The following is a 10,852-nucleotide window of genomic DNA, read 5'->3' as shown; positions in this document are numbered from 1 at the left end:
GAGCTCAACAAACGAGAATTGATTGTGTCGTCTGATAAAGAAGGTTGGCCAGGTGGGTCGGTGCAGATGGCCATGGGGCCGAGGAGGGAGGAGGGAGGACAAAGACCTCAGTGTGGGGCCCTCGGGCTGGGGGAGGTGGCTGCCAATCCCTGCGGAGACGCCACTTCAGGGCTGTGCCTCAGGGCTGTGCCCAGATCCAAGGGCACCAGCAGCTGTGCTTGCTGCACTGACGCGGCGGGCAGGAAAACAGAGCAGGCAATGAACCTCAGTCGGTGGCGTCTGGGGACCCCTACTCAAGGCCAGACCTGCGGGCCGTGCCCACTGCACCCGCTCAGATGCCCACGGCCTCAGGGCATTGCCACAGCCCTGGTACCATAGCAACAATACAGGGTTGTGATAAAAGCCATCTGTCATTCATAAAATGTAACGTCGCCTTTTTGCAAAGCCATAAGCTATCCTGGGGCTCAGCCAAGAAATGGCCTATAAAATCCTTAGTAATGACCTCAAAGCATACTTTCCAACATAAAGAATATTCTAGGTAGCTGCTTCTAGGATTTATCTGTGTGCAGTAATTTTATATCCAAAACTATTACCAGGCTCCGTGTCTGATGCTCCTCTTCAGCAGCTTCACCATCCGCCCCGCCCCCCTCACCCATTAGCAGCAGTAAAGCGTCCAGAATGTGCTTGACAGTCCTGGGAGCACAGGGCCCTGTCCCCCAGGGTGACAAGTGGCAGTGCTGTGCTCAGGTGCCATGCCCTTTGCCATTGATGCATCACACAGCAGGGGCCCAGGAGAATGCCAGCTGTCTTCGGGACCCCCAAGTTACCAGGGAGGAGGAGCTGAGCCCTGTCTGAAATCTGTTCCTACGGTGACACTGGGAATAGCAGGTTTTGTCTGGGTTGGACGAGGGCAGGCATCCTCCCTGGCAAGGGTTGTTGGTTGCCCCTCTGACCAGCAGACAGAGCCTGAGGTGTGCAGAGGATGGAGAGCCTCGGGAGGAGGGGCCACCTGGGGCCTGCACCCAACAACTGGAGGAGGCCTGGAATTTTCATGATTTGGCCGAGGAGGTTGTCAGTACCACTGTATTACACAAAGCCATTGCTGTGATGGGGGAGGGGAGGGGGGCTGTGGTGCACCTGAAGCAGCTGCAGGGGTCAATGCTCCCCCAGGGAGAACTTGAAATCCCCACACCTGGTGGGGTATCAGCATGGGGCTTTTGCTCCAACCCAGGAATTTGATGGCTCTAAATAAGATGTTTTTTTTGTCATGTAGTCTCTCACTTGATTCTTGCATTTGTCTCCGAATATCAGACTTTGTCTGATATCTGCATTTTCATCTCTAATTGGCAAACCAATAAATTACATTATGCATAACATGACATGTGGTAAATACCTTTTAATTAAAAAAAAAGTCTTTCTAAAATTACCCCTCTCTACCCAGGAAAAGATGGAATGACGTCATAGGCGACTTGGGGATAAAAATGTTTTGCAAGTTTTTTCCAGTTTGGCTTTCTGCATTCGGATTAGCAAGCCCTGATGGGCATCAGAATGACATCCTCAATTGTTGAGAGACAATCTGATTAAAAACATATTCAATTACTATGTTCCCGTCTTCCCCCAGACCCTTCCCTTACCAGAGGCCATGGTCCCAGATGAATTGGGTCCCAGATGAATTAGCGCCCTAAATGGCCTACAAACTGGATCTAAAGGCATCTCCGCTATACTGTCTGTGCATCCACACGGAAACGCCTATCTGTGCCTGCTGAGAACCCGCTGGGCTGACCCAGCGAACAGCAAACAGCTAGCATGGGACCCATGACAGCGGCGCAGGAGCTTCTGGGAGAGCTGGTGTGAGGACACCTTTCCCTGTCTGCACGCTCTGCCCAAGGGCCCCGCACTACCTCCTCCATCTGCCGGATCCTGCTTCTGGGCCTGCACACACAGCCCCTCCGAGGAGCGCCCCGAGTATCCCCAGGCAGCAGCGATCTTGCACCACCAATCTCTTATGACTCTGCATCCACCCTGCTGCCTTCCGGGAGGCCAGAGCCTCTGCAGGACCTAGAACATGACACAGGCTTCCTGCCTTTCACAGAGGCGCTGGGGGTGCTTATTAAATGGCAAACGGCTCACGCCTGACTGCACTCAGCTGAAAGCCTTCATTTAGAAAAAAGGAGAGTCAGAAGCAATCACTCGTGTGCTTGGAGCATCATCTGTGCTGCACACGGGGCTAAGCCCTGGCCACTTAGAGCCCCGGCTCTGCCCGTTCTCCAGCACCCTTCCCAAAGCCCTGGGAGGAGGAGGGGTAGATACTGCTCAGGGCAGAAGCCATGGCTCAGAAAGCCAAGTGGGATCACACACCTCACGAGTGGGACGTGGCGGCAGCCGGATGCAGATCTGGCCCTGGGCCTTGTCCCTAATGACCCACCAAGGCAAAGAAGAGCTGCTCCCAGCACATGGACTGACCTGCGTGTGAACGGACAGCTCTGAGCACCAGCAATGGTGTGTGAGAGGCACCAGGCGCTTCCAAGACAGGTGCCAACTGAATCCTCACCACACTGTGAGGCATAAACGTCCCCTTTCAGATCAGGGAAACAGAGGCCCAAGGCATCATTTCGCTGGTGAGGGACAGACCAGGCTTAGCTCAGGTCTGCAGGGCTCCCGCTCCGCCTACTGGCTCCAGCTTGCCCACAGACAACTGTCCTGCGTGGGGTTTGAACTCCAGCCCAGCGAATATGCCACCCAACAGGCCTCCGCTCTCTTATAAAAACTAACGACAGTAGTCACACCCGCTTTGTCAGGGTGATTTACCGCAGAGTCGCCGCTGTTGGTGGCTGTCGGCTGGTCCCAGCTCGAGGTCTTGTATTATTTCAGGGGTTGCTTTTGGAGCAGTGTCTGCACTGGCAATGTGGCCCCAGTGGGGGCCTGCCCCTTGTTTTCAAAAGGCAGTGTCTGCAGGGTAAGGGCCCCTCTCCCACCCCTGAGGCTGGGCGGGCTGTGTCCCTGGGCTCTTCCCAGCAGGTCCCCAGGCTGGAACAGCCTCCCAGACAGGGAGGAGACCCGAGTGCCTCTGACCCCTTCCTGTTAGGTCCTGCCTTTGCAGGGCCCTACCGAGAGCTCAGGAAGCAGAGGCCCTGGCCATTTTTTGAAATGTTTCAAGTCATTGTAATCTGCTGGCTTCAAAGTTCAGTCATTGCTGTAAGTGTCTTCTTGGCATGAGTTCCAGGTGACAGGATTATGTGACAGGGCCCCACCTGGTTCATTCCTTCTCTCCCTTGAACCTCCAGCAGAGGGGCCGGCATACAGCAGGTGCTGGGCAAACAGCCTCAGAAGGGGACAGGTTTGGGTAAGCTTTACTCCCCGCTCGCCCCCTCCCACCCCAGGCTGAGCATCACGGGCATGCCAGGTGACGAGGCAAGTGGGGTCCCAGCCTGCTGCAGAGGCAGGAGCCAGTCACCTGGGGGAATAACGCTCACCAGGATGGCGAGTTTCTCCCTGGGCCTCAGGAGAAGAAAGAGAGAGAGCACAGCAGAAAGAAGGCAACCTCTGGGAACAGGGGCCGCTTTGGCCCGAGCAGACACCAGCCTGGTTCCAGCCCTGTTGACCTGCTGAACTCTTCCCAACAGACTCTGAGAAGATCCTCAAACACGTCCTCCCTCCTTACCATCATCAGGGGCTCCCACTGTGGACTCTGGGAATTTTCCATGAATTAGCTAGCATCCCACTGGTCACTAAGCGTGCTTTCCATGACCAGAGGGTGACACACCATGAGAATCTTCTGGGGCCTCGAATGTATGCTCTTCCACAGAGCCGGCGAAAGAGCCCTGGGCCATGGCCTGCGCTTGAACTTGCTTCCTTCCTGGGAGGCACCGTCTCAGACTGATCCCCTGACAGTGGTTGTGCCCCATGATTAGGAATCACAGCTGCTTTTTGCTTCCCCGTCACCGATTTACTCTGCTGAGGGCAGCTTGGTGAACGGTCAGTGAGCGCTCCTCGTACCCAGAAGCGGCAATGCTCCAGTGACTGGTTTTTAAAACCCACACACTGAGTGCCAGACTGTGGCCCAGCCGTCTGTGCAGCTACCACCACGCTCCCTGCTTCTGTCCCATGAAGGTCTACACTGGCTCTATTTCCCAGCAGGCAAAGTGTGGTTATGGTAAATTCCAGAGCATCACTTTATCATGTAGCATTACGACTGCCAGCTCACTTTCCTCACGATGAAGTGCAGACACAGTGTCATCAAGGTCCTGAGACAGGCTCCGTCCTTCTGGAGATGGTGGTGGGAAGCTTGCCTCTGGCCCTACCGGGCCAAGAGTGGTGACCAGGCTCCTTCCTAGGTGGGGGAACATTTAGTGATGTGACTAAATATGTGGCATGGAAATGAAAATTCAGTCCCCACAGAAATGACGAGAGGCAGTGACAGAACAAGGAAGCAGGGTGAGGGGGGGTCAAGGGAGGACAAGGGTATAAGACTTGACATTGAAGTGGAGATCTAAAAGAAGTGAGGGAGAAGCCTGTGGATGTCTGGGCAAATAGTCCTTCAATAGCACATGCAAAGGCCCTGGGGTGGGTGCCTGCTTGCCTAGGAAGTAAAGGAGAGAGGAGTACAAGTCAACAAGGCGGGGAGGAGATAGGTTCTTGATGGTCTTGCAGCCCATGGCCAGCACTTTGGATGGAGAGCAACTGAAGGGCTCTGAGCAGAAAATTGACCTATTCTGTTTGTCTTAATAGGCTCACTCTGATGCCAAGTGCAGCATGCAGTGGGGGCCAGGTGGGCAGGGCAAGGATGGAAGCCAGGAGACCAGGGAACAGGCTGTCCCCACAGTCCAGGCCATCGGTGGCAACTCCACTCAGCAGAGGAGGTGGTGAGTGTTTCAACATGTGTTGAAAACTGCGTTAAGAAGACTTATGTCCAGGATGATTCCACGATCGTTTGTCGCAGGCAAATATTTGACTAGGAGTATGGGTGTGTGTGTGTGTGTAAGATTTTCATGTCACCCAAGGGCAAAGTGCCAGTTGGGCAGTAGTTCTGCAGATGTGGGTGTCGGGGTGCCAGTGCACCAATGATATCTAGTGGGACCGAAAAGGACCAGAGGTGCGCGGAGACGGGGGTCCTGGGACTGAGCCCACGCCCCCAGGAGCAGGAGCCGGGCAATCGGACCAGCCTGGGACGGTGGCAGATGGAGCAGTGGAGGTAGGAGGGGCTGAGAAAGGGCCAGGGATATCCTTAGTGATCTGGATATCAGGGCCTGAGCAGGAGAACGGGGGGGAAAGGAACCCTGGAAAGTTCCAAGCCCATGAGGACATGGCCACATGTGTGTTTCCAAAGCTCTTCCTCATTTGAGCAGTGTTTGTAACAAACCTCTGGTGAGTGGGAAGGAGCTGAAGTTTCCCGTGGGTGCCCCAGTTGGAAAGAGCCAATTTCCTACTCTTCGTGGTTGGCTGAGATTTTTTAACACCGCTAAGTGTTGAATTTTACAAAGTGGATGTTCAGCACCTACCAAGGGATCAGAGGATTTTCTCCTTCATCTGTGAAGTGAACAGAGTGATCGCTGCTTGGAGGTGGTATGGCCTCATCTGGAGGACATCAGAGCGCAGGAGTCCCTAAATGACCAGGGACTTTCCATTCCTTCCCTCCATGTTGGAGCAATTTCCATAACACCTACTCCTCGAAGGTCTGATCAAGGTCAGGCAAAACGGGCTTGACTTCTGTGTAGAGGGATGAATATCCGCCCTTCAACTTCTCCTATATGATGGGTCTAGCCCCATTGTTCAGAGCTTCATTGGAACTTTCCTTTAAAGTGCCTATTTTGTTCGTGCCATCAGGCTGGTTTTGCATGGCCCCATTGCTTTGGGGACTATAAAGCCTGCCCCACTCCCAGCCCTGAGCCTCACCTCAGGACTCTCCTCTGCACCCCTTTCTGTCCCTTGCTTGGCTCTCACAACGCACGGGCTGTCCCACTGGCCTTTCCCATCTTATTAGCCGCCTTTGGCACTAATCTCTCTCTGCTGCGTTTGCTTTTGGTTAACTCTTCATTTGGGCTTTTCCTTATCGCTCTTCTTTAAGTTTCCTAGACGGAAAGCTCAGGGCAGGGATGTTTGGTCATTATAGAGTTCTAGGAGTGTGGTCACCTCCCCAGGCCCCCTCTGCCCGCCCCTGTGGTGGCATCCTGCAGGATGTGTGTGGTGGCATCCTGCAGGTTTCAACAGGTGCTGTTCTCACTCACGCTCATTTTTAAACAGCATGCAGTTTCTCTTCTGATCTCCTTCATGACCCCCAAATTATATACATGAGTGTTTTTATTTGTGGTATTAATTTCCAGGTAGGAACATTTGTAAAGCATAGATCTTGTTCTTATTAAACTGCATTGTGTTCCATGAATAGACTGCAGATCATATATGCATATGCTTTTGTATGAATGTGTGTGTGGTACTTACACACGCCCAGTGAGCTGACTGCACATGCCTTTGCAATTTCTTGACATTTTCCTTATGGTCAACAGACGGTCAGTTTTTATGGCCATTCCATGTGTGGTAGAATATAAATCATGTATTTGCACAATCCACAATGGACAAAATAAATAAACTCATACTCTTTTCTTGTTTTCTTTGTTCATTTTTGGCTTCTTGACCTGTTGCTTTAAATGAAAACAAAGATGCCCTGTTTTCCAAAGACCCCTCAGGCTGTGACCATGCAGCTGGGGAAGGAATGGGCCAGAGTCCCCCCCCTTATCCACCGAACGCTTCCCTTCCCTCTGCCCGGCACAGAGGACCCTGGTGTCAACTCAGCTTCTCCTGTGGGGGTGTTGCTCCTGCTGGTGGCACCTCCCTGTGTAAGTCCCGCAGGCCCAGGCCCCCTACCCCACCACCCCTGCCCACTGAGTCCAGTTCCCCCAGACAAGGGTTAGAGCCGCACAGCCCATGGCGCCTGGACACAGGTGCCTAGTGGTGACCATGACCCGCCCACCTCCAGCTCCCAGAATAGCCTGTGGCCGAGGCTGGCCTATAGTAAACAACCCCAGGAGCCTCCCTGGTGGGTCCCGAATGAGTAATCCTTAGGAAAACATCGAAGGATCCGAGAAGAATAGGTGCCAGGGCCTAGTGGGTGGGTCCCTCTGGGCCTCCCTCCTAGGCCCTCCTGGAATATTCCCCAGCCATTTGGCCAGGAGAACCCGTCATCCTCTGCTGACGAGCCTGCAGCTCCCAGGAGAGTCTTTCTCCGGAAGCTCTTCCTCCTCAGCTCATCACACACACCCCGAAGTCCCTTCCCCACCCCCATCCTTGTGGGGAGGCCCACTTCCCAGACGACTGCTGTGCTGGCCCCTCCGCACCTACCCCATCCCTCACCCTCCAGTCACCTTCATGCCCTTCCTACACTGCTAACAGTGGCCCTTCAGCCAGGCCAGCTGGCGGCTTCACGCACCCAGGGGAGGTTCAGGGCACAAGGCTCACCTCCCGTGTGCTTTGACCAAGACTGAGGAGTGACTTGCTAGTGGGGGAGCCTGGGCAGACTTCTAGGCTGCCCCAAGCCCGTAAGAGCTGGTGGAGCCTCCCTGGGCCTCCTATCCCCAGAGACCCAGCCATGAAGAATCCCAGAGACCTGTGCCCAGGCTGCTTGCTCCCTCTCTGCCTGGAAAGCCCCTCCCTGCCGAATACACTGGGCACCTCCTTTTTCTGCTGGCCCAGACCTCGCCATCCCCACAACTGCAGCCCATCACCCTCCCCTCGCCCCTGCAGGGCCTTCCTGGCTGATATCCTTGGATGGTGCCCTGGGGGCCGTACCAGCTCAGGCATCCTCAGACAGCCCAGAGCTCAGTGCACAGACACTCTCGCTGCTCAGAAAGGGAGGTTGGTCCTGCCTTGCCCTACCCACTGCCCCATTTCTCCACTCCTTTCCACACAAGGCTCCTCAAAAGTCACATCTGCCCTCGGTCTCTACCTTCCTCTGCTTCACTCAGGACTCTTGGCAGCCTCACCCCGCCCCTCCAGGGCCGGCTGGATAAGACCACCAGTGGCCAACCTCTGGGCCACACTGATAGGTCATCATGGCTTCCTGGCTCATGGTTCCCCTTCCCTGGCCACCGGCTGTTCACACAGCTCCTGGCCTCAGGGGCAGAGGTCCCAGAGCCCAGGCCTGGGCCCTGCCGCTCATTCTCACCCGGTCCTATGGGCGCATCTACCCATGGCTCTGCGTACCCAAACCCGAGGCCCTCCGTTTCCCCTAACCCCATGGCCGACCCCTGGTTCTGCCTTCAGGGGGTGTCTGAGCCCAAGACGTGGGGAGCCCACCCCACCTAGGTCTGAGCCACCACCTTCCACCTCTAACTGGCTGCCTTGCTTTGCTGTGTTGGCACAGCCCCAAGCCAGCCTTTCCTGCCCTGAGGCCACACGTCCCTTTTTGTCCCCAGGCCTCTGCTGGATGCTGGCCTCACACAGCCACCCTGGCCCGCTGGCGCCTCAACTCAGTTCCAACCTTGAAGAATACGCCAGACGCACTCCCACCCCAGGGCCTTGGCACTATTGGTGCCCTGCCCAACCACCATTCCCACAGACCTCCAAGTTGCGTATAACCTCACAGGCACATTTCTACCCAAATGTCACTTTTTCGGGGGTCTTCCCCAGCCACCCTGTACAAACAGCCCTCACGTCACCCAGAATGCCCGATGCCTTCTCTGCTGCACCGATTTCATTTTTTTATGGAATTCTTGTTACCACCCCACATACTCTACACCAATGAAGAGCTCCGGCCTTTAGGAGGAAAAAGTTCCCAGACTCTTTCCCTGGGGTCTGACAAGGCCTCATGTCAGCCTCCCAGGGCCTTGCCCAGAGACCCCAGCCTGGTCCACCTGAGGGACAGTAAGGCAGAAGCCCAAGGGAGCTTTGGGCCCCACGTGCATGTGGGTCTCTGTGAACAGGTCTGTGTGTGTGTATATGTCTCTGCATGTGCCTCTCTGGGTGTGAATGTGTGTGTTTGCTTTTTGTGATTTCCATGGATACATCAATTGCACCAAATCCAATTACTCCTCAGAGCAAAGTATAAAGGAACCAGGCAGAAAAATCTGGCCAAGGGTTTTCATGCTCTGTCCCCTGTGGTGTGTGCTCTGTTCTCAAAGGCTGTTTCACGTGTGCACCTCGGCCTTAACCCAAGTTGGACGATGGCTTTGGTCTGCTCTGAGTACCTGCTCCACACCAGGGCAGAGCGTGAACGAGGCATCATGGGAGGCGCCTGTGTAATGGAACCTGTGCATTTGAGGGAAGACAGGCCATAAACAAGAACAGGAGAGTTGTCTTCAGATAGTGGTGGCTGCTGTTAGGAACACAGAGGGTGGGACACTGTGGAAATGGGTGGGGGTGCTTCGAAACCATGTGGACAGTACGACAACACTTCTTCAAGGTGATGGTTGAGACGAACCAAGAAGTACACGAGGGAGCCATCCAGTGGTGAGCAGGAGTCCAAATAACACCTCAGCTCCCAAGAGAATTCGGGTGGGGTGGGGGGGAGACGTGAAAATAAGTGCACTGCGAGCCCTTGTGAGGCCCCCCTACATGATGACTATGGGTCATGGGGGCGAGCCACCCCACGGCACTCTGAGGATGCTGGCCAGGGGAGGGCGAGGGGCCAGAGGCTGTAGAAGCCCAAGGCCTGGGGAAACATTGTGGGGCTCAAGCTCTTGCTCCACCCCAACCCCCCCAGCGGCAAAGGGCAGGGGCTTTCTCACCAATCTCCACGAAGACATCATCTCCTAGGCCTCTGTAGGGAACCTCGCCCCAGCCCTTCCCTCTCCTGCACACAAATGGTGCAGTCGGTGTGGGAGGGAGGGGGAGTTCCAGCTCCAGGTGAGAGTCACCTTCACACCTAGTCCCCTCTAACCTCCAGCTCCACCTCCGAAAGGGCTGAGCTGCCTTTCACTTATTTCAAATGGTCTCAGAGACCCTTACTGCACTGATCAGTTGGGCTGGGATTCCTCTGCCTCATCAGCAATTATACAGTAGGCACCCACTACATGCTAGGCACTGAGCCAGACAGAGATTCAATGACGAGTCTGAGGGATGAAGTAGCCCGAATGCACAGAAGGGAAAACTGAAGTCCAGAGAGGGCAGGCAAGTGGATGGGAAGGCAGGGGCTCCCTCCTAAGGCCCCCATAGAGACTGCTTCCCTTCTCAGTCCTGCCAGCGAGGCTGAGAATTTGCAGTGCCTTGAGGGCACGGCCTGTTTCCTTCGTGGTGGATGTGTCTGGACCGCCTTCCCCGGCCAGGGTCATTACCCTTCTCACCAGGACTTTAGACTGACATTCAAATTAATATCCCCTATTGGGGGCTGGGGACCCAGAGTTGTGTGGGCCCGGAAGAGGTCACGTAGAAGCGCCACGTCTGGATACGGGTGGCTGATTTCACGCATCTAGTGAAGCAAAAGACACACTGACACACAGGCGCACACACACACACACACAAGCAGCGAAGGAGGTGCGGCCTCCGCAAACACCAGGTACCTCTCAATGCCAAGCAAATCTTAGCTGGGGGGCGCCAGTGCCACCAGAGTTAAGGCGCAGGCGTGTCCCCTTGGGGTGGGGTGGAGCCCCTGGGGTAGGGCCCCAGCCCGGTGCAGGAGCCTCCGCGCGGCTCTGGCATCCCTCCACCCCCACCCCGTATTTGCTATTTTGGCNGCACAGCCCGAGGCGGGGGCGGGGGGAGGAGGAGCACAAGGTCGCCGCCCGGCAGGGAGCTCATCCGGCGGCGCAGACGCCCAGCGGCTCCGGGGAGGGACTTGGCCTCGACTCTGGCCCTCCGCTCATCTGGGGAGGAGCCGGGAGGCTGCAGCTGGCGGGGCCCCGCCCGGGGCGGGCGGGGGGCCCTG

This window comes from Crocuta crocuta, unplaced genomic scaffold (assembly GCF_008692635.1).
Source record: "Crocuta crocuta isolate KB4526 unplaced genomic scaffold, BGI_CrCroc_1.0 scaffold273, whole genome shotgun sequence".
Taxonomy (NCBI): Eukaryota; Metazoa; Chordata; class Mammalia; order Carnivora; family Hyaenidae; genus Crocuta; species Crocuta crocuta.
This window is presented reverse-complemented; position numbering follows the sequence as displayed.